The 27,921-nt window shown below is 37.9% G+C and overlaps 2 long non-coding RNA genes across 2 annotated transcripts in view; one reads left to right on the top strand and one right to left on the bottom strand.

Moving 5' to 3' along the window:
- The window catches only part of LOC137084050 (uncharacterized), a 648,504-nt gene that overhangs the window by 582,756 nt on the left and 37,827 nt on the right, over positions 1-27,921 (top strand). The window lies entirely within an intron of this gene.
- LOC137084981 (uncharacterized) lies at positions 22,903-26,863 on the bottom strand. The gene is made up of 4 exons (XR_010906867.1): positions 26,800-26,863; positions 24,563-24,640; positions 23,138-23,218; positions 22,903-22,982 (listed from the first exon to the last, which is right to left on the bottom strand). It is a non-coding gene; the product is annotated as an uncharacterized lncRNA (long non-coding RNA).

Raw genomic sequence — 27,921 nt, 5'->3', positions numbered from 1 at the left:
CTCAATAAGGGATTACTGCTTTATGAGCGCATAAGAAACATTAACTTTACTGATCAGGACAAGTTCAATATTTCAAATGGTCATACAGTTTACTTTACTAACCTAGTAGCATAAGCAGTTAGGTAACGTTAGATCGCAAGTTTCATTGACTTTGTGTATGTGGGAGAACAACAGACTCAACTCATTAAATGTCTTTTGGAGGTTTAATAAACACAGACTAAAAATAACACTACGATTCACACAGAAAGTACACACTAAATATGCATCAAGAGAGTAGAAATATAGATATTAACGAAAGAATACATAAAAGAGAATAATGAATAGACTGAAATTAGAGAGAGATAAAAGAGAGAGAGAGAGACAAAGAGAGTGTTGGACAAAGAATTAGGGGTAAGAAGCAGCTTTCCTTCAGTTCATCAAATACAACCTTCACAGAGTTAACTTGTCCCAACAGGAAAATAACACACCTTCTTAACAGCAGTTTGAATTTGGAAGATAATACTTGCTCTAGTTGTGGCTTCTCGCGTGTGTGAGTGTGTTCCTGCGTGTCCGGTGGTTCTTTCCGAGGTCGGGAGGGAAGCAGCTTTTTCTCTAGCGGTGCTTCGTGTTCTCCTCCTGAAGAATGCCCTTGGGGCTAGTAAGTTGATGACTCAGTAGGGAAGCGAGGAGAACCAGGGAAGAGGGGAAGAGAGGAAGAGCTGGGGCCTGCTTGGAGGGCCTGCATTGGTGGCCTGGCTCAATGGCCAGGCACCGTGGCGTTGGTTCCGCCAGAGAGAGAAGAGAAGCGAAGTAAGAGAGAGGAAGGGGGGCATCCGAGCACCCCTTTTAAAGTCTGGGAGTAGTCCGGCCCTCCAGGGTTAGACTTAACCAATGAGATTGTTGGGATTTCCAGGCGGGAAGTTCCTCAGAAGATTTTAAGGCTCTTTGTTTCAAAACTTGAATCAGTGGGTCTCTGACCATTCATATTCTAATTAATGCAACAAACACAGACTGCATTTTCTGAATAAGTGATATACATGGAAGTGTAAGTCGTGACGTGAGCATTAATTTGATAGGAGACATGACATATATGAGGTTATCTGAACTAGTAATTTGTTAAGACAAAGATAAAAAGATGCAAAATACCATACAGAAGAAACATTTTACAAGACAGTTATGTGTTTACATACAATGTCCTGGGGTGCATGTTCATTTATAGATGGTTTGTCTATAATTTGAGGTAAAAGCGTGTGTTTTACAACCTTTAGCTCTCTGTGTATGGAACTTTTCATGTGGCCAAATTCTTTTGGGCCGTAAAACTTCTTATCAGATGGTTTCCAGGGTAACGGAGAATCTTTCTCTGTTGTGTTGGGGGAAGGTCTGTTACTCAGCACAGAGCTTTCAAAACATATTTGTTAAATGTAACTGGTGATTGTGTGTTTGATTCGCCTGAGTCGCTACAATGGTATTAATTTTTATTGTTATGCGGATGACACCCAACTTTACCTGTCTGCCAAACCAACTGATTCTTTTCCACCACCATCGTTGAACAGCTGTTTAGCTGAAATTGAAGATTGGCTTTCAGCCAACTTTTTGAAGCTAAATAGTAACAAAACCGAGGCTTTACTTGTTGGCACTAGATCCGTTTTATCAAATTCTAATGGTTTTTCTTTGTACATTGATAATAACTCAATCTGTCCTTCCTCACTTAAAAGTTTGGGTGTTATCATGGATAGCACACTATCCTTTGACACTCATATTAATATCATCACACGGACTGCATACTTCCATTTGCGTAATATTTATCGTCTCCATCCTTTTCTGTCAACTGATAATACAGCAGTTATTATTCATGCATTAGTCACTTCACATATAGACTATTGCAATGCTCTTCTCACAGGTGTTCCTTTGAAATTGCTACATAAGCTTCAGTTGATTCAAAATTCTGCAGCACGTGTTATTTCTAGATCACCTTCTTTTGAGCACATTTCTCCAGTTCTTCAGCAATTGCACTGGCTTCCGGTAAAATATCGAGTTGAATTGAAGATCTTGCTACTTGCTTACAAGGCACTTCATAATCTTGCACCCCAATACCTTACTCAACTTCTCCATGTTTACACTCCATCACATGCTCTCAGATATTCATCTTCAATTTCTTTTGTGGTACCTCGGATTCGACTAACTACCATGGGTGCCAGATCATTTAGTTATGCTGCCCCCCGCTTATGGAACTCCCTTCCTCTTGATGTTCGTAACAGTGATTGTTTATTGACTTTTAAAACGCGTCTTAAAACATATTTTTTTATACAGGCTTTTTTATAATGTGTTTTACTGAGTCTTGACTGCACTTTTTTTTTACATACTATTTATTGTATATGCGGAGTGTTTGTTGTGTATTTTGTGAAGTGTTCTGTATTTTCTTTGTGAGGTGACCTTGGGTGTCATGAAAGGCGCTATTAAATAAAATGCATTATTACGTGATGGTAAAATCAAATAATGCCAACTGTGCTGCCCACCGTTGTTTTACTGCTCCCAACTTGGCTGTACGAAGGTAGCAGAGGGGTTTATTGTCGGTGAATACTGTGAACTTACAACCGAGGAGGTAATCTCTAAACTTTTCTGTAACGGACCATTTGAGTGCAAGCAGTTCTAATTTCATGGCTGAATAATTAGTCATATTCCTTTCTGTGGGCCTAAGCCCTCATTTTGCATATGCAATTGGCCGTCGCTGCCCCCTTCCTGTTCTTGTGAAAGGACTGCTCCCAGACCCAAATTACTAGCATCCACCTCTAGAACACACAGTCTAGTGGAATCTGCATTCGCCAAAACTGGTCCACATACCAACTTCTCCTTTAGAGTACCAAACGCCTGATCACAACTCCAATCCCAATGGTCTCCAAAAGAACCATGAGGTCCTACTCTGGATATCTTTATAGAAGGCTGTAACTTTGTCACCAGCTTATGGAGAGGGGCAGCACACTTGGAGAATCCTTCCACAAACCTCTGATAGTAAGAGGCAAAGCCTAAGAAAGACTGCAATTCTGTAGCTGTTGAAGTCTTCCACTCTTTAACTACACTAATCTTCTCAGGGTCTGTAGCAACCCCTGCAACGGAGATGACATGTCCCAGATATCTGACCTCTGGTAAGAAAAAGTGACACTTACGGAGTTTGTGCTTCAGCTCATTCGGTTGTAGCCTCTGCAAAACTAGCTCCAGCCTCTCTAGATGTTTTGTAAAGGATAAAGAAAAGACAACCACATCATCCAACTATAGAAGGAGGGAGTGGAACCGTTGATCTTCGAAAATTCGCTCCATCAACCTCTGAAACGTCCCTGGGGCGTTACAAAGGTCAAAGGGCATATAGCCCCTATATGGGATATCTAATCCGTTGGCCGCTTTTAACTGCAGCCATCCACATTACTGGATATTACCCTGAACCTGAAAGTATTCTAAAAAGAAACTCTCAGTGATGGTTGACACCATTGACCCTGTATCGACAAGACATGGCACATCCACCCCTGCAATAGTTATTGTAATCACTGGGCACTGGCCAATAAATGTAGAATGATGAGTAGGTATAGTTGATTTCAAGGGTGAGCCAAAATAGTCACCATCTAGAACCTGGCTCTGAGCGCTAGATGAAGTTAGTTTCCCTGCAAACCAGTAGAAAACCCATTTCCCCCATGGCTTACATGCTGCCTCGAAGAGTTTCCTGCTAAAAGAGCTACTTGTGTATGTCCTCCCGATTATTACGGCGTCTAGCAATATGCCCTGATTGCCCACATCGCATACAGATAGAATGGCCTTCTGAATCAAACCGAAAACAATGAAATTGATGATTTGGCCCATTAGACGGTGCATGCCAGACGGTAGTAGACAAACGCTGTAAAATGGTGTCCAACTGTACTTGCTGCTTATGTAGTGTCTCTTTCAAATCATTAATTTCTTTATTAGGCTCAACTACCACAACACTAGTCTTTACCTTCAAATCTACCATGTCACTATGAGCATTACAAGAATAGGCTCTGGCCCGTGGGGGAATTTGTTCAGGATCATTTTTATCTACCGTTGGATGAAACCTAATTTCCAACTTGGCCTCACCCTCTAAATGATCGTACAAAAACAAGACTTGTTCAATGGGAGTCATATATTTAGTGTTTAAGCATCTATGATCTTCCTCTACCCATTCCTCTTCCTCAAGACATCCTATACCCATTCTACCAGAAAACCTTGGGCATTTTCTTTCACGGGGAAGGAAGACGTACCTAGAACCAGTCAAACCATCATCTTGACCACTTATTTGCCCTCCATGTCCTTCCACCACATTCTGCCAGGTCGCTGCTTCCTGTTGAAGCTTGACATTATCGGCTTGTAACTGCTGAAGCTGTTCTTTCAGGTCTTCCACCCCCTCAGACATAATCTAGGTATGGAACCAAAAAAACACACCAAAAACAGGATGTTTATACAATATTTCAGGATGTTTATACAATTTTTATACAGGAAAAACAATTATCTTGACCTCGAATCTCAACGTTGACGGTAATCCCACAGCCACTGTTTTTATTTATTTTAACCTCCACAAATGTTCACCATTCACTGAATAATATACATACATACACACAAAACAAAAAAGGAAAAAAATAAATAAAAAAAGAATAAAAAAAAGCAGTAACACCAGCATTCACCTGAAACACCCTGTCCAACTACGCCAAATGTGACCTACTGAACGCATTCTCCAAACCAGTTATCTCTTACCAATACATAATCAAGCCCTTGATCAAAAGATAAATCTAACGTGTGGTAGGCCAAGACAGGAATTTCTGTATATCCTAATTAAAGGACAAGGTGAATACTGGTGTAAGAAATGCACTTTATTTCTGATTACACAGTACAATACTCTTTTGAGAACTCTCATAAAAAAAGGGCATAATGAAATACACATGGGCAAGGCGAATGATAAACCCCTCTAAAAGGTTAAAACTCAATACTCCACACTCAAGTCGTCACACCAGGAATTGATTAAATCACTATAAGCCTGATACACAGCAAGCCACACACACTGTGAAGATGAAGATGATTACTGCACACTGCCCAGTAAGATTACATCAAAAAGTGCCCCACAAGAATAAACAAAACAAAAATAAACAAAATCAAAGTAACTACAATTCAAAACAAAATACAAAACAACAACAACAACAAAAAAATACAGTCTCTTTCCCCACAGTGCGCATCTAGGCGCTTGATCTAAATTAAACACACTCGTTACATTAATTGTGGAGGCAAAGAAAACAGTGGCAGAAAAACTCTCCTACAAATGAATGTAAGTATAAGACACAATTCCTCACAAACAGATTATATCATTAGTAAGTGACATTCATACCCGAATCTGAAGACTGCACACGTGTCCTCGAAAACTCGACCCCACGCCACTTTACTGTTATTACAAAAGCAACAAATCAAAATACAAATACATATACACACACACACAAATACACGCATCTATATTTAAAAACATACATCTCATGTTATATAAACGTCTATACCTGCATCAGTTCATTTAGAATCAAACTCTAGTACCGGTCACCCGAGAACTTTCTTTAAACAATCAGCATCTCCACAAAACGTCAGTCTAAGACAGCCTCAAACAGTGGTGCTTCTACAAATAATTAAATCAAATCAGTCTTTAAACCAGCACCCACAATCTTGTGATGCAGAAACATGCTTCAACATTAAACATTCAAACTTACCGCACTTTCATTCCCCACGCTGTTGGAATGCAGTACTAGCTCGCTGAAATGTTGCTGAAACTGAACAAAATCTTAAGACCAGGGGATGCATTGCAAGTTTTACACATTTCGCACTTGTGGATCATAACCGGGTTGTAAGTGCTGATTCAAAATGCCAAAAGAAGAAACAGGAGCAAGAGACAAAAACTAGAGAGTAGGCAATTTATTGAAAACTGCATTTAAACTGCAACAGGACGTTCATCAGCTGATCAAAAGTTTAAGACCATAGCCATAAAAAGGTCAAATCTGCACAAAAATATGGCTCTCATGTCATTGTCCTTCGAGCAGTCATACTGTCAAGATCTCCTGATGGCAAAAGCAAAAAGGCTTTCTCTCTTTGAACGTGGCAGGATTGTTGAGCTGCACAAGCAAGGCCTTTCGTAACGTGCCATCGCTGCTGAGGATGGACGCAGTAAGACAGTCATTTTACATTTCTTAAAAAATCTTGAGTTATGGGACAAAAAAATCAAGTGGTAGACCCAAAAAGATTTCACCTGCACAGAGCCGCAGGATCCGATGGGTTGTCCGTGAAGACACAGGTCGATCCTCAACCCAAATTAAGGCCCTTACTGATGCTGACTGCAGCCCAATAACCATAAGACGTCATCTGCTAGAGAAGGGCTTCAAGAACAAAAAACGTCTTCAAAAGCCACGTCTCCTCCCACCACACAAACTTGCCCGTTTAGAATTTGAAAAGTGGAAGAAAGTTTTATTCTCTGACGAGAAAAAATTTAACCTGGACGGTCCTGATGGCTTCCAACGCTACTGGCATGACAAGGAGATCCCACCTGAGATGTTTTCTATGAGGCACAGTGGAGGAGGCTCCATCATGATCTGGGGTGCTTTTTCCTTCAATGGGAAAATGGAGCTTCAGGTTGTGAAGGGGCGTCAAACGGCGACTGGCTATGTGGATCTGTTGCAGCGGGCATCCCTCTTGACCGAGGGCCTCTGTGCGGTAATGACTGGGTCTTTCAACAGGACAACGCTGCAATTCACAAAGCCCGCCTGACGAAGGACTTCTTCCAGGAGAATAACGTTGCTCTTTTGGACCATCCTGCGTGTTCCCCTGATCTAAATCCCATTGAGAACATTTGGGGATGGATGGCAAGGGAAGTTTACAAAAATGGACGTTGGTTCCAGACCGTGGATGCCCTTCGTGAAGCCATCTTCACCACATGGAGCAACGTTCCCACCAGCCTCCTGGAAACAGTCGCATCAAGCATGCCAAAACAAGTTTTTGAAGTGATCAACAAGAACGGTGGGGCTACTCACTACTGAGTCCTTTTTTGACACTTTTAGTAATGTTGTGCATTTATTTTTGGGCTATGGTCTTAAACTTTTGATCAACCGATGAACGGCCTGTTTGAGTTTAAATGCAGTTTTCAATAAATTGCCTACTCTCTATTTTTTGTCTCTTGCTCCTGTTTCTTCTTTTGGCATTTTGAAGCAGCACTTACAACCCGGTTATGATCCACTAGTGTGAAATGTGTAAAACTTGCAATGAATCCCCTGGTCTTAAGATTTTGTTCAGGAGTGTATATGGACGGCTGCCCTGACGTTGCATTTATTGACACCGTATACCTGACCTCACATCCCCCACACATTTTATATATATATATATATATATATATATATATATATATATATATATATATATATATATATATATATATATATATATATATATACACTGTAAAAAAAATTGCCGTAAAATAACGGTAATCTACTGGCAGCTGTGGTTACCAGCAATGTACGGTTAATTTACAGCCCTCTTCTATTTATATACAGCTCTCCTTTTTACAGTATGTTACCGTAATAATACCATGAAAGGACATTTATCTTGGAAACTGATCGCTTCAAACAGTTCTCATTTTAAAACAAGTATTTATACGGTGTTTGTACTGTAAACTTGTTTCATTTGTGTTATTTCACACTTGTAAGGTGTAGTAGTGAGATAATTTGACTGAACAGTGACAGATAGGATAGATATAGGCTAGTAACAGATTCATATAGGCTAAGTTAGAATTATAGATATAGAATATATAGAATTATATAGATATATAGAAGCATAGAAGATTCATAGGTGATATATATTTTTATTTTATTTTATTTGTTTATTTAATAGACCAAGCATATTCATGAACTTTGTTGTATACAAATACAGCATGTAAATATGCCAGAATTAGTAAAAATAACTACTTTTCGTCTGCAGTCCCTAAGCAGGTAACATAAAAATAACAAAGATAGCCAACAATCATACAACATCATTAACATTCACTAAAAACAAAAACAACCCCCCCCCCCCCCAAAAAAAAAAATTACACAAATGGCAAGACATTGTTAATTCACCTCTATACTACATTCAGATTTACAGTTTAAGTGTACATGTACTATTGATAAATGTATGACAGTTAAATATGAGTACACCTCTGGTTTCAGGAAGCACTGTTTTAAGTGAGTTTAGAATTTAGGACATTCTCCTAGTGAAAGAGGCAAGCTATTCCATAGTTTACCACCTATTACTGACGAAGCGTTTTGACCAAAAGTGTTGCGCCTAAATGGTATCATGGAGTCTCCTTTGACATAGGCACATGTATAACCTCCACTGTCAAGTCTTTGAAAAAAGCCATGCAGTGGAGGGGGAGCAAGATTACGTCATATTTTGTATACAAAACAAGTGTACTAAAAACATCTGAAATTATCAAAGCTTAAAAATGTATGCCTCTCTAAAATATCGCAATGATGAAATGACAATGCTTTTTTATCAAAAACTAAATCTCGTACTACATCTGGTGTGGGAGCATTTCCATTTGGAAGCACCACATAAAGTAAGATCTGTGTATTGTGTATTGTATTGGCCCAGAATGCATCCATTAACTTTATTTTCAGTAATTTTCCCTCATTTGTATGTACTTGCTAAAAAATATTTGTTTTTAATAATTTTTTCAAAGGCTGGAGAAATACTGTAAAAAACAAAAAAAAAAAAAAAAAAAAACGTAGTCTTAGTCTTTCAGCAGCAGAGCAATTCATATTTTTTAATAAAAATGTTATGTAACAAATCTGAAATATTGCACGTATATGTAACAAACAAAGTATTAATCATAATGTACTATAAGTAACATTACAAGTAATGTAAGAAAGATATCATCGCTAATGTTCTTCTTAAAGGTGCCTTAGAATGAAAAATTGAATTAAAGGGATACTTCACTGCTTTTTCATATTAAACTATGTTATTCCCTTAACTAAAACGAGTTGACACACACCTCTCTCGTCTCAGTGTGTGCTCTTAATCTCTCTGACGCGCAGTGACGATCTGATAGCATTTAGCTTAGCCCACTAAGCCCAGTTCATTCACTATAGTACCAAACAGAGATCAAGTTAGAAGTACCAAACACCTCCATATTTTCCCCTATTTAAATACAGTTACACGAATAGTTGAACGATCAAGTATGGTGACAAAATAAAACGTGGTACTTCTCTAATCGGATAAAAAGGAGAACTATAATGTCCCGGCTGACACATCTTTCCTCACACCTCCCTCACACCTTGGTACTTCTAATTTGATCTCTGTTTGGTTCCATAGTGAATGAACTGTGATTAGTGTGCTAAGCTAAATGCTATCAGATCGTCACCGCGCGTCAGAGAGATTAAGTGCACGCACTGAGACGAGAGAGGTGTGTGTCAACTCGTTTAAGTTAAGGGAATAACATAGTTTAATATGAAAAGGCAGTGAAGTATCCCTTTAACCATGACATAGTTGAATAACAAGGGTTCAGTTCGTGGACATCACATACAGTGAGTCTCAAACACCATTATTTCCTTCTTTATATGTAAATATTGTTTGTGAAAAACACCACGGAAAAACAGGCGATTTTCAGGCGAACGCCAACTGTGACACAATCGCTGGGATCATTAATATGTACGCCTACAACATTTGAATACAGCGGCGCATGCATCACGCGAGGATAGCGAATATGGCAGATAATGGAAATAGATGTTATGTTCCAGGCTGTGCAGGGGACGTGGGGACTTTTCATAGCCTTCCCACTGAACAAAACTGTCAACAGGTATGTTTATCTATAACCGGATACCGCAACAATTTAATTAAAAGTTGTTTGTTTGCTCGGCCCATTTCACCACGGACAGTTTTTCTAACCTAGACAGTAGCAAGCTTCACTCAGTGTCCGATACGGGAGAAGCAGCAATTCAAACTATATCCCTGCGAGCAGTAAGTAGTGATTTTATCCACTTATTGACAATTTCTGATTAAACTGGATTTTCACAGTGAGACAACATTAACGAGAATATCCCCTGTGTTGTCTAGATCCAACGCAAGATGCTAGTACAGAAACAGTAGGACACTCTAAGTAGTAAACATCAGTATGTCAAATGTCAAAGTTAATATTATTAATATTTATCAAAGTAATAGTACTGACGTTTAGGGCTGTCGCGGTTAGAAAATTTACCTTGCGGTTATTATGGGTGGCTCAATAGCGCGGTATGCGGTTTTACCGCTGTTTATTATTATTTTTTTAATATTTTTTTTAGAAATCTAAGTTATCCTGATTTTATTGCATAAAAAGCTCTGTTGTTGAGTTATGTAGCATAAATTGTTGCTTTTTAACTGACAAAGAGACACGTTTTAAAACTTTTTTTTTTATTAAATGCAAAACATTTAGCAACAAGAACATGCCTTTTTCCATTTAAAAAAACTAAAAGAAATCAAATAATTTTAATGTATCATGAAAAGAAGAAAATGCATGTTCCAAAAACGAAAGCAAAAACAAAAACAAATTGTAAAAAAACAAAACCCTGTGAAAATACAGAGAACAAACGAAAATATAAGCGTAAAACGAAAGTGATTTAGACCGGGATCATGTCTTTGTTTCGCGCTAAGAAAACTAACATATTGACCTTATGCGGTTTCAGGGAGGTTCGCATGGGCGTAACGATATTCCCCCGCGGCACTGAAAACTCTTTCTGATGGTGTGCTCGTTGCACAAATACACATATATTTGCGCGCGACTTTGGACAGCAGCGGGAATCTATACTGATTATCGCGCCACCAGGACAGTGGATTTGCGTTGGCGTCGATGCACTCCTCTTGCAGATAGCGAGGAACAAGGAACGTTGGAATAGCCTAGAAATTAGCCAATGGATCTACTAGCCTATAATTAGCCTACCAAAATAAATTATAGGCTAGGCTACATTTTAAATTAGGCAATTTTTTCGTTTTAATATATATTTTACTTAACAAAAAATACATTTAAATTATAAGATATATTCTTTAAATGTGCACAGACTAATATAGACGTTAAATTGGAGCTGCACTGTAAAAAATTGTGCCGTAAAATAACGGTAATCTACTGGCGGTAATTTACAGCCCTCTACTGTTTATATACAGCTCTCCTTTTTTACAGTATTTTGCCGTAATAATACCATGAAAGGTAACTTTTCATTTGGAAAACTGATCGCTTCAAACAGTTCTCATTTTAAAACTAGTATTTATAGGTGTTTGCATCGTAAAACTTCATTTGAGTCCTTTCAAATGTGTAAGGTGTAGAAGTAAAATAATTTAGAAACATGACTTTAACTTCAATCTTTGCGGTTCATTGTGAGCAATAGCACACACGCATGTGATAAATTACTCAACAAACAGCTCATAACCGCATCAGCAAACACAGTCACTACCGTTAAATAAAGCATCAGGCAGCATATCATCAATGTTTCTCTGCTCATCCTGGACTGAAGCACAGGCTCTACTCTTCACAGCAATGGTGACCCACAAAACTAATGAATTCAACTAAAAGATCTCTTCTATATCATCTTGTGCAACAACACATAAACACAGGTCATTTTAATATTTACTCTCCTTATCAGTTACTGACTTTGCACAACTTTTTTCTAATAACTTTCACTAATATTTCAGTGAAAATATCTTGATTCATCTGATAAATTTGACTGTTACGTTTTACAGTATATTACTGTTTTTCCTTGATTTAACGGTAATCTACTGGCAGCTCTGGTTCCAGTAAAGTGCCGTTTTTTTACAGTACTTTTCCGTAAATGAATTTTCAGTTTCTTACTGTTAATTTACGGTTCCCACTGTGGGTTTTTTCATCTAACCCATTTAACCCTTTTAACCCCACAGCAAAATCTTCAGTTTTAAATGAACACTGAAGAGTGTACACACTACAGAGTGTTAGAGTAATTGAAGCATTGAGGAAGTTCATGAGATAATTAAGAGATTAATTAAGTGATAACTGAGAACACCTGTTAACAAGAATCACTGAAGGAAAGAGAAACACAAGAACTACAACTGACTTCAGCCACAGCTTTAGATGAAATCAACTGAAGATAAAAGAAGACATTAAATCTCTGAAGATCTCAGCAGAGGATTGAACAACTCCACAAACAGCATTACCAGCTTCACACATTACTAACCAGACTGACTTTATTTCTGTCAGACGTCTACAGAAGCTCTTATTGAGAATTATCAGATCTTTAGGTGTTGATGTTTAACTGAAAATATTTGGTCACCATTATCGTGATCAGTGTTTGCTTCAGTTGGGCTCTTGGCCCTTGACTTTGTAATGATAGTCTTTCTTTGTCTGCTATAACTGTGTGTTTCTTAAACACATTTATTGTAGCAAAAAGCCAAGAAAAAAACATGGTCAGAAGTTATTGGCTGTTTTGCTATAATTGTAATAGGATGTTTAGCTTGTTAATCTTGTCCGGTGTTTCTTCCCCTAACAAACCCATTATTTTTGAAACACATACATTTACTCTTATGTTATTAAACTGGGACCCTTCTGAAATTATCAACCACTGATTAGCAATTAGTTATAATTTATAAAGTCATGAGTTCAAAAATTAGTTTGCTCTCTGCTGTCATTTAGACTCACATAGACATGAAGAATCAGCATATGAATCTCAACAATGGTGACAATCAATAAAAAAAACGAACAGATCAACTCTGAACATCACAAAACACTACTTAAAGTCAACACAACAACAGCACCAAAAATAAACACAAGAAGTCCTCGCTGCAGCCTGTAGCACGATGACGTACTGGATCAGATCCAACACGTACTGGACACGCATGCGCGGTGGTTTCATTCACAATTCGATGACGTCGTATACGCATGCGCAGAAGAGTTTGAATGCACAGGAGAGTTTTGCTGGATAGATAAATACTCAAACCGCTCGCGCAAAAATAATGATTAATAATATGCTCACGCCATCAGGATACGTTTTGCATTTTCCCTTGAATGTGTAGGGTACTGGTATTTTAAGTTCTTTACAGATCGTGTTGCATTGTACATTGAGGATAAACATTACAGAGACAATTACTTGAATAATTTTTCCTTCCACTCAACAGCAAGTATGATCAGAATATATTAAAATTGTAACTGTTTTGCATGCATGTACAGCGAAACTAGGATAATTTAAGCATCACATTTATGAAAAGATGATTTATTCATCTTACTTAATACTATTTATCAGTAATACAACTACACAGGTTAGATCATCTATATACAATATTGATCATACATGTCACTTAAGACCGGCGCATACGCATTATAAGTTAACCCAGAGATCGGTATGACGTCGCCATAACGATCCACCATCCAGTACGTATTGGATCTGATCCAGCAACGTCATCGTGCTGCAGGCTGCAGCGAGGGGTGTCTCAAAATAAAGGCAAATAATAAGAATTAAAGAAAATAACCAGGCTATTCAGCAGCATAATTTATTCGTGCCGCAATGCATGCTGGGAGTTTTGAGTGTCACCACGGCTGAGATTCATACGCCGATTCTTGATGTCTGTGTGAGTCAGATTGATTCAGATGTTTTGACCACAAGCGTTCCCATGCTCTTCAAATTATCTGGTTGTTGCAACAATGATGTTATAAAATTATAGGGTTCAATTTTACAAAAAATTAAGCATCCGCTATATGTTTATAGATAAGACTTTTAAACTATTAGTGAATTAAACCATTATTAAATAGTCAACATAACCAACTCATGTTTTTTTCTCAGCTTTGCTTGATTTAACACATGTATTGAAAACACACCGTTACAGCAGCGAGATAAAAACTGATGTTATTGTGTCGCTGTTCAAGAGCCCAACTAAAGCAAACACTGATCACCATAATGGTAACGTCAGAAGAAACAATAAAACATCATCTGTTCATTCTCAATAAGAGCTGCTGTAGACGTCTGACAGAAATAAAGTCAGTCTGGTTAGTAATGTGTGAAGCTGGTAATGCTGTTTGTGGAGTTGTTTAATCCTCTGCTGAGATCTTCAGAGATTTAATGTCTTCTTTTATCTTCAGTTGATGAAATCATGTTTCTCTTTCCTTCAGTGATAACAGCAGGTGTTCATCAGTGTCTGAATTCACTCTCTTCTTTCCTCTCTCTCTGTCGAGTGGTCTATATCAGTGAACTAGTGTAGGGAATAGTGAATAAGGGGATAGGGAGTGATTTTGAACACAGCCTCTGAGTGTCGTCTTTAAGCGTGTTGATTCACAGTATATTACTGTTGGCTATTTTCTCGAAAATGACAAATATTACCCAGAATGCATGGTTTTCTACGGTATATTACTGTTTTAATGGAAAACAGCATTTTACTGTCAAAATGTGGCCGTTTTTTTTACAGCATTTTTTTACAGTGTGCAATTAGCCTAATTTATATAGGCTATATCTGACCTTTTAATGTAATTTTGTTTTTATTTTATTTTGTAAAACATTTATTTTAAATGAAAAAAAAAAAACATTAAATCCAGCAACAGACAAGTAGCCTAGCCTATTTGACAGTAAGCTATAGATATTGTTTATTTTTTTTAAATAATTTAATTCATATAATTACATTTGTATTTTTTTAGCTTACATAATCAATAAGTTAGCATTTAGATTACATTTTATAACTTACCAGTATGAGGCCATGCTGAGGAATTTGAAGTTCCGCTTGAGCTTTCGCTAGATCTCTTCTCTTCAACCAGCTCTGAGAAAATGTACTGACCAATGTGTGACACAGGCCCATTGCTCGGGCTGTGCGGTCCTTGACGCTTGCCATTGCATTTGTAACTGACAAATGTAAATTGTGACCAAAGCAGTTCAGCCATGGCCAGTTCAGCTTTTTGACTGCTGCAACGATGTTGCCCCGTTGTCTGTAGTGATACAGGCCAGCTTCTTCTCATCCAGGGACCACTCTTCAAATGTGTGCCGAAGAGCATCAGAAATATTGTCGGGCATAAACACCGTGACGAGGCAGAGTCCATTCCTTGCTGAGATAATGAACCGTTAGACTCATATAAGGAGTCATATTGACACTTGACCACATATCGGTTGTGGCAGAAAAGTAGTCGACATTTATAAGCACGCTTTTGATCGATGTCTTTACCGTGCTGTACATTTTCGGCACAGCAGTTTCTGAAAAGTATGTTTTGCCCGGCAACTCGTACTGTTTGTCAAATTGTTGAAGCATCGATTTGAATGCTGGTTTCTCCACTGTGTTGAACGGAACCATCTCCTGAACTAGATATTTCGTAACAGCGGCTGTAAGGCATCTATGCCTGTTACTTTCACGGCTGTATTTTACAGATTTTGCAAAGGCTTCAGCTACTCCTAACTGTCGGCTGGTACCGGCCTCAGCTGTTCTTTTTGAAGTTGCTCCGCGACCTGATGCTTGAGGGGGCAGCTGCGCTTCAACGGCTGGATGACAGTTAGCGAGATGACGCCTCAAGTTAGATGTATTGCCGCATGTCGGCTCATCTTAATTCGCTGGCTCGCCTTTTTCATTGGGTTGAAAGCCGAAATGTTCCCAAACTAGCAACGTGGTGGCATTCGGTTTTGGGACGAGAGCGTCTGCCATCGTTTCAGTAGGCCTATTCAAAATAAACGAAACACCGGATACAAACAGTTTGCGGGAAAATGACAGTAGTAACTCTCTTGTATCATTATTAATTTATTTAACATCAAATGCACATGATGAATTGTAAAACAAAGCCAAAAAAAAAAAAACTGAACACTGCGGTTGCCACTGTTTCTGCGGTTGCTTTCCTTCCTCTGCGGTTGGCTTGTCAATAGTGCGGTTTTACAATAGTGCGGTTACCGCGACAGCCCTACTGACGTTACATTTTGCAGGTCTTACTGAAAATAAAGACTGAACTTACCACTCAAAAGCATCCATTTCCAATCTCAAAACAATTGGTTGTTCCTCAAATGTTTTATCTTCGTCAGAAGCAGGATCAAACATAAGATTGGATGCATAATCTCTCCGTGATTGACGGTACATGGTAGATGTGATTCTGTCACTGCAATGAGCCAGTGAAACAGCCAATCAGAGCCGAACTCCACATTAATATTCATGACCCTTCCAAATAAGGCAAAAACAGACCATTACGTCCTAGAGACAATTTATAGGGATGTAAATGGACCTGTAAAAAAGTTGGGACACTGCATTCGGTTTTTATTTACAATTTTTACAATGATGTGGAAGTTTCAAATTTCAGTATTTTATTCAGAATACAACATAGATGACATCAAATGTTTAAACTGAGAAAATGTATCATTTTAAGGGAAAAACAAGTTGATTTTAAATGTCATGGCATCAACATCTCAAAAAAGTTGGGACAAGGTCATTTTTACCACCGTGTGGCATCCCCTCTTCTTTTTATAACAGTCTGCAAACGTCTGGGGACTGAGGAGACAAGTTGCTCAACTTTAGGAATAGGAATGTTGTCCCATTCGTGTCTAATACAGGCTTCTAGATGCTCAACTGTCTTAGGTCTTCTTTATCGAATCTTCCTCTTTACGATGCATCAAATGTTTTCTATGGGTGAAAGATCTGGACTGCAGTCTGGCCATTTCAGTGCCCGGATCCTTCTTCTACACAGCCATGATGTTGTATTTAATGCAGTATGTGCTCTGGCATTATCATGTTGGAAAATGCAAGGTCTTCCCTGAAAGAGATGACCTCTGGATGGGAGCATATGTTATTCTAGAACTTGGATATACCTTTCAGCATTGATGGTGCCTTTACAGATGTGTAAGCTGCCCATGCCACACACACTCATGCAACCCCATACCATCAGATATGCATTCTGAACTGAGCGCTATTAACAATGTGGGTTGTCCTTGTCCTCTTTAGTCCGGATGACATGGCGTCCCAGTTTTCCACAAAGAACTTCAAATTTTTATTCGTCTGACCACAAAACAGATTTCCACTTTGCCACAGTCCATTTTAAAGGGTCATGAAACCCCCTGTTTCAGCAGCAGTCAGTTCTCACCACAGTTTTTAAAAATGCTATAAAAGTGGCTGTGGTTTAGCGGTGGAGTGCAGGGGGTTGAGGGGAGACTGACAGCACAGCAACGGCCTTTTCTGATTCAATTAGTTTTATTTCGCTCTCATTAAAAGCATCAAAGCTTCCCACAAATGCACACTGCAAATGACCATTACGTTACATGCAACACAATACACAAATGGATTTGTAAGCTCACCATTACAAAAATACATACAGGTCCTTCTCAAAAAATGAACCTATTGTGATAAAGTTCATTATTTTCCATAATGTAATGATAAAAATGAAACTTTCATATATTTTAGATTCATTTCACACCAACTGAAATATTTCAGGTCTTTTATTGTTTTAATACTGATGATTTTGGCATACAGCTCATGAAAACCCTCAAAAAATTAGTATATCATGAAAAGGTTCTCTAAATGAGCTATTAACCTAATCATCTGAATCAACTAATTAACTCTAAACACCTGCAAAAGATTCCTGAGGCTTTTAAAAAACTCCCAGCCTGGTTCATTACTCAAAAGCGCAATCATGGGTAACGCCCGTTTCACACATACTCCGTCTGCAGTGCGTGTGCGGTGCGTATTTTTTTCCGTGCCCATGTTAACGGATGACAGCTTTCACACTGCACGCGGATGCGGTCCGTCAGTCCGTTCCAGGAGCGTTGCGTCTGCAGCAGAGCACGGATCGCTTTCGTACCGAGTCTATTTTTTGCTGCGCTGCATTGCTGCATTAAAGTGATAGAACATTGTTTGCATTAAAATAAACATGTACTGACGCGAAAATCTAGTAATTTCACCACAGATGCATATCATTTAAAATATACTCTTGTTTCAAAGTCAACACATGGCTTTTTTTCTCAAGTAAAGCAACAAAACGACACCTTACCTGGCATTTAGGGAAAAAAAATGTGCCATAATGGAGAGCACTCGTACTTTCTTGGAGGTGAAAAGCAAAGTTCTTTTTGACCTGCAGGATTTCTTTTAAAAGGGTGTAAAAACGAAAGAAAAGACGAGAGTCTGCTTTTTTTAATAGACTATTCTAAGTTTCTAATTTAAAATGTTTGTGATTTAAGGCTATGACCTGTTTAAATATTTTGCCACTTGTGTGAGCTAAATCTAAAGTAGGCCTATATAAATATGAATAAATGAATTTAATAAAATGTTGTTTAAATGTAGGCTAGTAGGCTACGTGACCTGACTTCTATTAAAGAGTAGGCTAAACAAAGAGAATTGGAATTCTGACGAGGCATGTTCAGTAAAAACTTTTGGATTTTAAATGAAAAATACTGAATAAATGCTGTGTTTGTGGTGTGCAACAGCGGATCAGTTGCGGACTGCAAACGCAGCATATGTGAAAGCACAACAGGGTGTGGGGCTCCTGCAACGCACACGCAACGCAACACACACCGCACACGCACTGCAGACGGAGTATGTGTGAAACGGGCGTTAGACTGCCGACCTGACTGCTGTCCAGAAGGCCATCATTGACACCCTCAAGCGAGCGGGTAAGACACAGAAAGAAATTTCTGAACGAATAGGCTGTTCCCAGAGTGCTGTATCAAGGCACCTCAGTGGGAAGTCTGTGGGCAGGAAAAAGTGTGGCAAAAAATGCTGCACAATGAGAAGAGGTGACCGGACCCTGAGGAAGATTGTGGAGAAGGACCGATTCCAGACCTTGGGGGACCTGCGGAAGCAGTGGACTGAGTCTGGAGTAGAAACATCCAGAGCCACCGTGCACAGGCGTGTGCAGGAAATGGGCTACAGGTGCCGCATTCCCCAGGTCAAGCCACCTTTCGGCTACAGAGAAGCAGCACTGGACTGTTGCTCAGTGGTCCAAAGTACTTTTTTCGGAAGAAAGCAAATTTTGCATGTCATTCGGAAATCAAGGTGCCAGAGTGTGGAGGAAGACTGGGGAGAAGGAAATGCCAAAATGCCAAAAGTCCAGTGTCAAGTCCCCACAGTCAGTGATGGTCTGGGGTGCCATGTCAGCTGCTGGTGTTGGTCCACTGTGTTTTATCAAGGGCAGGGTCAATGCAGCGAGCTATCAGGAGATTTTAGAGCACTTCATGCTTCCATCTGCTGAAAAGCTTTATGGAGATGAAGATTTGGTTTTTCAGCACGACCTGGCACCTGCTCACAGTGCCAAAACCACTGGTAAATGGTTTACTGACCATGATATTACTGTGCTCAATTGGCCTGCCAACTCTTCTGACCTGAACCCCATAGAAAATCTGTGGGATATTGTGAAAAGAAAGTTGAGAGACACAAGACCCAACACTCTGGATGAGCTTAAGGCCGCTATCGAAGCATCCTGGGCCTCCAGAACACCTCAGCAGTGCCACAGGCTGATCGCCTCCATGCCACGCCGCACTGAAGCAGTCATTTCTGCAAAAGGATTCCCCACCAAGTATTGAGTGCATAACTGAACATAATTATTTGAAGGTTGACTTTTTTTTGTATTCCAAACACGGTAACACTTTATAATAACGTTCAGTTGTAAGTCATTTATAAGTGGTTAGTTAATGATGAACTTATCATTTACAAAACATTCATAATTGATTATCAAGTGATATGCTAACATTTTATGAATGTTTAGTAAATTCTGTTACAAGTCATTTATAAGTGATTAGTAAATAATTAACTAATGATTTATGAAACATGACTATGGGTTCATAAATGATTTATGAGTGATTTGTTAATTATTTTACTTATATTTAGTAGATTCAGGTATATGTGATTTACAAATTATTAGTTAATAATGAACTAATGATTTACAAAACACGACAATGCATTTCATAAATGTTACTAAATTGTTACTTTTTGTATATTTTGTAGATTCAGTTATTTATAAGTTATTAGATAATAATAAACTAATCATTTACAAATCATGATTATACATTCATAAATTATTAAGTATAATATGCTAACAATTTGCAAATCTGTGGTAAGTTATAAAATTAAGTTAAGTAAGTTAAAAAATAGCATATAAGATAATCAAACAGCTCCTTAATAAATGGTTATTAAGTTACTAGTTAATATATTATTAATCACTCACAGCAAAAAAGCCAGTGTACATTTAACTCAATTCGAGTCAAATTTAACCAGTGTTAATTTCGTTGACGAAGACTATGACGAAAAATATTCGTCAACTAACCTTTTTCACGGACGAAAACTAAATAAAAACTAAATAAAAAGTCAGATATGATGACGAAGAACGTGACGAAATATAACTGACACTTTAGTCAACGAATAAAAATGAGACGAAAATATATGGGCGGGACGAATGGAGAAGAGATCCAATCAGAGCGAATCTTTGAGGGTAGGATGATCTATGCAGAAGCAGCCGAGCCATTTAAAAAAGCAGCGGCAAATGCACGCGCAACAGCAGAAATGTCAGAGGCAGGACGAAAACGAAGAATTGACATCTGGTCACATTTCACATATGACAACAAGGACAATCATACGCCTGTAAACCATGTGGAGCAAAAATCGCTGGGAAAAACACCACCAACTTGAAGCGGCATTTACAGACGACTCATCCAGAAATACATGCCAAAGCACGCACGCTAAGTTTATTTTATCAGATAAACCACCGTGTTCCCGCTAGCTGCTAAACTTGGAATAAAATAGAAGCTAAAGAAAACCATGTCTGACCTGTATTGATTAGACCAGCGTTTCCCAACCGGGGTGCCTTGTAAAATGCACTTGCACCGCGGTTCATCTCACATCTGATGATGACGCATCTTTAATATGGGTTGTAACTTGAAAATAATGCTTTATGTATGTTTCTGTCGATGGATACACATGCTGGCTCCTCAGTGATAGGCACTACAACAGCGATAATAAAAGAAAAACTGGCAAAACGGTTTCTCTTTGTAAACTGTGTTCAGTGCATGCGAGTGCTGCCGTTTGTCCAGTCATTTCGCCGTCCTCACCCGGGTAGTTACATTCGCCAGAATACGCGAATGAGAGCGCGCACGCGCTGTGTGAAGATCTGTCATCCGAGAGCGCGCACGCGTCCCACAGCGCGCAAATATTGAGTTATCTTTCAAGTCTTGCGCTTGAACGGACAAACTCATACAAAAAGTATGTCAACATGTCCATCTTGTTAAGTATCCAAGCAGACATAGTCTGAATATGCCTTAAGTGAACTTTATACAGTCGAGAAAGACGACGCATACCCCTGTCTTAAAGGGGCAGCAACCTTTAATGTCAAAGAAAATATGAGGACTCACTGCTCTTGATTGAATAGCTTGTGTAAGTTTAATAATGATTAATCTTTCATTTAAACAATTAAATTTGTAATTATTTTACATTTGATTATTTATTCTATTTCTCTACCTAAAACTAACGTTAGACCTACCTGAAAAACAGGAAATGCATTGTTCATTTTATCAGTATCTTTGCTCAATAGAATTTATTTGTGCTACTGCTTGTATTTAAGTTATTTGTTCTTATTTTCTTTATTTTTAATAGTCCTTTATTCTGTGAACATAGCAAATACCAAACCGTACTGAAACCGTGAACCTAAAACGTTATACAAACCGACCCGTGAGACTAAGACTAAAACTCTTATGATATTTAGTCGACTAAAACTAGACTAAGACTAAAAGATTTCAGATGACTAAAATGGGACTAAAACTAAATGGTGTGTTATTCAAAAGACTAAGACTAAGACTAAATCTGAATTTGCTGTCAAAATTAACACTGAATTTAACACTCATAAAATGTATATATGGCTCCGTCCGTTTGGGAGTTAAAAATCACACTTTTTAAAGTGTAAAATTTGTACACTACTCACAGAGTAAATTTTAACTCCCTAAGTGTTAACATTTACTCTTGTGAGTAGTGTACATATTTCACACTTTAAAAAGTGTGATTTTAACTCCCAAACGGACGGAGCCATATATACATTTTATGAGTGTTAAATTTGACTCGAATTGAGTTTATATTGAGTATAATGGAGTTGAAAAATGAAAGTTAAAAAAATGAATGCAAAGAGTTGTTTTAACAAATTAGTTCTTTATTAACAAGCAAGACCCTTTACATCACTGAAGGTTAACTTTTAAAATAAATGAATAAGGCACAGTATAGGCATTTCTGTCATCAGAATTATATTAAAACTTCTCAAGTGGTGTGTAATACTTCAAGTCCTGCATGTCAGTGAATATATGTCCTGTGTCAGTGAAGTTGGTTCAGTACCTTCAACTTTGCAACAGAACAGCAGTACTTGAGTCAACACAACATTCAGCAGATGAAAAACAGTTGCAGGATATCTGTGGATCAGGTTGTGTCCAGTTGCTAACAGTACAGTTCAGTGCATCGTTGTTGTTTCACATGCAGAGCAGGGAAGGTTGTGCAGATCCAACTTTCTCGAAAAATCCTGGAATGCTGGTTCCTTAGACAACACAAAACCAGACCAATTACAATTAATATTATTTGTATTTTATAAATACAGCAAGTTTATGGTGAAAAAAAGTCCAATCATCTTAGACTTTGGTGACTCAAACATGAAACTATTTTGGTTAGAATTGACTGATTTCCAAGTAAATTAAAGGCTTACATCATCCAAAAATGTTAATTCTGTTATTAATTACTCATGTTAATTAATTACTCAGATAGAGCAACCATTCACTACCATAGTATTTTTTTCCACTATGGTGGTGAATGGTTGCTCTATCTGCTTGGTTACAAACATCTTTCCAAATATCTTTTTTAGTGTTCAACAGAAGAAAGAAACTAATACAGGTTTGGAACAACATGAGGGCGAGTAAATGAAGACATAATTTTCATTTTTGGGTGAACTTTCCCTTACAGAAATCTCACTTACTAGTCAGCTGCTGGAATGATTTTAGTTCGCTCCTTCCTGACTTTGGGATAGGCTGAGATTTCCCAATCTGTTGAGTCTAAAATCAAACAGAAACCATCTACATGTCAAATCATGAAAACAATTTGTTTGACTCTTTTTTTTGTTATTATATGATGTTAGCCAAATTCCAACAAAGCTATCATTATTTTTGTGCCCATGATTCTCTGATATATGTTATCTATTAAATCTTACCATCACCAGGCAGGTTCTATTCTGTAGTCTTTAAGCACCAACCCAGGGCCTTACTTGATGCATTACATAAACTCCTAAAAACTGAAAATATAAAAACAAATATATTTAAAAATGAAAATGAAAATTTGATGTTTATCTGCTTACCACCAGTGCATCCAACATGTAGGTTTTGTTAGCCTAGAAATCTAGACGCACCCTAGCGGCAGCAAATATAATCTGCCCGCGAGTGTCGTCTAGCAACTCTCAATACCCTTCTGAGCTGTAATCACCTAACTCTTGCCAGGCCAATCACATCGTGTATAGAGTTGGTAGGCGGGGCCATAATGACGACGGCCGAGTTGCGTTTGCGTGCTTCTAGTAAACACAAAAGCTGTCGAACGGCGGACTTTCGAATCAGCTTTGCCTGCATTTCTGGAAGACTTGGAGTAAAGCTTTTCTCTGAGAAAAGAACGGCACTGAAGTCATTCTTAAAAAGGGAAGATGTGTTCTAAGTTTAGCCGACCGGATACGGCGAATTATCTATCAACAAGCTCTGCTTCACCTTCGTTGCTCTGGTTGGTGTAGCGCTATCCTATCGCGTGCAGAGGGAGTTTGAAAGACAACCGTTTATCCGCCCCTCAGATTGAGCTGTCAATGGTGAGTTTCCAGACCAAACATCTTGATGTGGTCTGGCTTGTCAGGCTAGGTTTTTGTTTCTTCAGAACACAAATAAAGATTTTTAACTCCAACTGTTGCTGTGTGTCAGTCATATCATGTGAATGGGTAACAATTCTATTAGAGCAAAAAATAAATAAATACATGCTTAGACGACATGCACAAAGAGCCCTGTGGTTCATGACGACATACTGATACCTTAAGACACAAAATGATCAGTTTGTGTAAGAAACTGAGCCGTATTTATATAATTTTTTACCTCAAATACAAAGCTATATCCAAAAGCCTGGAACGCCTCTCACTTCCAGTAAGGTCAATATCCACACTCGATATACGAGCCAGAGCGTGGATATTGGCTGTTGGATATAGCGTTGTATTTGAAGTAAAAAAATTATATAAATACGGCTCGATTTCTTACACAAACTGATCGTTTTGTGTCTCAAGATAACAATGTGTCGTCATAAGCCACAGGGCTCTTTGTGCAGGTTGTCTAAGGATGTTTTTTTTTTTGCCCTCATTGAATTGTTACCCATTCACATGATTATATGACCTACACACAGCGACGGTTGGAGTTAAAAATTTGTATTTGTGTCCTACTGAAGAAACAAACTCACCTACATGTTGGATGCACTGGTGGTAAGCAGATAAACATCAAATTTTCATTTTTGGGTGAACTATCCCTTTAAACATGAAGGCATATCCAAACATTATCCAAAAGTTAAAATGATAAATACATTTTGGATAAATATTTAATATGAAAGAATTACTTACCCATTCTAAAAGTATTAGTCCTCCAAATAAGGAAATTGTTGAGTTGTTCTTCTGTTTTTCAGTCATATGGTACGTGTGCTGGCAAACAAGAGTTAAAGATAGTTTGAGGATGAAGAAATACTTTAAATAGTCTTAAAGAATACATTTTTTTTATTAGTTTTAATCAGACCCCATTCATAATGAATCAATTATATTAAAATTCTTACCCATGTACTTCAATAATTTCAACAACAACTAAGATAAAGGGATAGTTCACCCACAAATGAAAATTATCCTATGATTTACTTTAGCCTAAAGTCATTCTACACAGTAAAATCCCAAGTGTTAAATCAACACTGCTCAGAGTGTATTTGGTCCCACTCCACAGAGAGTTAAAATAACACTGAAGTGGTGTTAAAGTTAATGAGATAATTAAGAGATTAATTAAGTAATGATTGAACCATTAGTGATGAACACCTGATGATAACGAGCAGAATCACTGAAGGACAGAGAAACACAAGATCTACAACTGACTTCAGCCACAGCCTTAGATGAAATCAACTGAAGATAAAAGAAGACATTATATCTCCGAAGATCTCAGCAGAGTAGGATTAAACAACTCCACAATTACTTTTGTCATACTGTACTTCTACATATGTTTTTATTGAGGTTTAGATACTGATGTTTTATGGAAATTATTTGGTCACCATTATGGTGATTAGTGTTTCATTTAGTTGAGCAGTTTGACTTTAAACTAAATTTCAATCTTTGTAACAGTGTTTTGCCAAAACACTTTTTTTTTGCAAAGAAATGTGATCTTGTGACATGCATCACACCGTTTGTTGTCAAGTTTTAAAGATCAAGCTCACCAATCTTATACTGAACAAAAGCAGTTATTTGTTTTTAAGTAAATTGATCATCAATGTGAAAATCTTGGCACAAATTAAACAGAATTTAGATTTCTTAATTTTTTTTTTTGGGGGGGGGGATATTTGGACACACAGACATCAAGAATCAGCATATGAATCTCAACAATGGTGACATGTTTTTATGCCACAATGCATTCTGGGAGCCGGCCAATTATAAAACTCATGGCTCCCAGCATGCATTGCAGCATGAACCATGTCACCATTGTTGAGAATCATATGCTGATTCTTGATGTCTTGCTAAAATAATTGCTTCTTTAACTTAAAAAAAAAAAATCTAAATTCAAACTCTGACCCGTGGCAAATATATATATATACACTCACACATTTGGTCACTGATGAGATAAAATCATTCCATTTCGTTATGAAAACTATATGAAATGATTTGCTTCTGGATTCCATTGTAACTAAGTAAGTGAAGAAAACACTGTTACCAACACTGCTCTGGAAAAAGCCAAGTCAAACTGCCCAACTAAAGGAAACACTGATCAGCATAATGGTGACCAAACATTTTCCATAAAACATCAACATCTAAACCTGTTAATTCTCAATAAGAGCTTATGTAGACGAACAGTATGACAGGAATAATTTAATCCTCTGCTGAGATCTTAAGAGATTGAATGTCTTCTTTTATCTTCAGTTGATTTCATCTAAGGCTATGGCTGAAGTCAGTTGTAGATCTTGTGTTTCTCTTTCCTTCAGTCATTATGCTCGTTATCATCAGGTGTTCATCACTAATGGTTCAATCACCCCTTAATTCATCTCTTAATTATCTCATTAACTTTAACACGGCTTCAGTGTTATTTTAACTCTCTGTGGAGTGGGACCAAATACACTCTGAGCAGTGTTGATTTAACACTGGGAATTTTGCTGTGTAGGTGTATGACATTCTTCTTTCAGACAAATTCCATCAGTTATTTAAAAAAAAACATCCTGGCATGTTTAGATGCACTTTTATGGACTTCAAAGCATAAACAGACATTCACTGCCATTATAAAGCTTGGAAGAGCCAGGACATTTTTGGTATAACTATAAGAGTAAATCATGGTCTAATTTTCATTTTTAGGTGAACTATCACTTTAAAGTGTTAGTTCTTCCAAATTTTTGAACTCTGTCATCTTTTACTCAAATTGACTTACATAGTATTTGTTCTATTCTTTTATGATAATTTTCTAACTACCATCCTGTCCTGACTAAAACATGTCAATAAGTGATTTGAATTGGTATGCACAGAGGTCATAGTTGTGCTTTATTGTAAATAAATATTATTATCTATCCTTCAATAATCTTCCAAGACAGGCACCACACATTTTGTCTATACCATATACATACCTTTTTTAATGCAGAACAGAAAGAACTGTCATCAGTGCAGCCTTGGTTTCATATTAGGGGATTGTCAAAAATCAGTGTTGATGCAGCTGTTGAACTTGATGCTTCTGAAGACAGAGACATCAGACAGGTCAAATTTTCTGCGCAAAACAAAATTTTCAGAAAACAACGTTCATGAAACAATCCTGCCTAAAACTTTGTCACTGATTTTGCACACAAATAGCCTTCCTTTGTTAGTCATTTCATCTGCATCTTTGAATCTGGATTTCTACCTAATACAAATCAGACACAAAGATTAAGTAACGTTGGTGCAATAAGATTACAGTTTGATGAATGAACAATGAATTAAAGAATGCTGAAAGCGTTAACGTTTCTCCGTCTGATGCTAGTTTCTTCAGGGAGGCCACTGTGCATGGCTCGTCTGTATAAAACTCTTACGCAGCCTTTCAAGCAGCATAGCTACTGGATTCGTTTTCCAAGACATAAATACATAATGATACATTATAGATACAGATTAATATAGGTGTGGGACACTTACTTTTTCGGCATTGTCTGTGTTTCGGTATTTTCTCTGTTCTCTGTGATGCGGTGCAAACTCCGTGTGCACCAGACCACGAGCCTCCGCCTAGTCTGAGAGGTTTAGGCGCGTTATTAAAGCGTCAAGTTATATATCGTTATAAAACAATATGTCCTAAAAAAACGTGTTGCAAATTAGGCAAAAACACTTACTTTCGGTGTTTCCCTTATACAAGCAACCCTCCACGTCGTCCGCTCCATATCGAGTCAAAAGATGCAGCATGTGAGAAAAGTTGTCTCGTTTAAGCGCACAGAGCATTCAGACATCGCTTTAAATCAATATGTTATAAAATACATATTGTAAATTAGGTAAACACTTACTTACGGCGTTTCCCTGTTAAAAAGCAACCGCCTCAGGTCTGCTCCGAATCACACGTCAACGAAAATGCCTGTATGAGAGCTGTTTAGCCGGGCACAGCACATTCATAGGTATAAAACAATATGATGTAATAAAATATATATGTAAATACGATGAAACCGCATAAAACACGCAATATCAGCGTTATCCCTCCTTCTGTGGTCCGCATCGCGAGTCAAAAAAAATGGCGT

Source organism: Pseudorasbora parva, chromosome 8 (assembly GCF_024679245.1).
Source record: "Pseudorasbora parva isolate DD20220531a chromosome 8, ASM2467924v1, whole genome shotgun sequence".
In the NCBI taxonomy this organism is placed as follows: Eukaryota; Metazoa; Chordata; class Actinopteri; order Cypriniformes; family Gobionidae; genus Pseudorasbora; species Pseudorasbora parva.
Note: the sequence above shows the minus strand (reverse complement) of the source record. Positions and strands in the feature narration are given on the sequence as shown.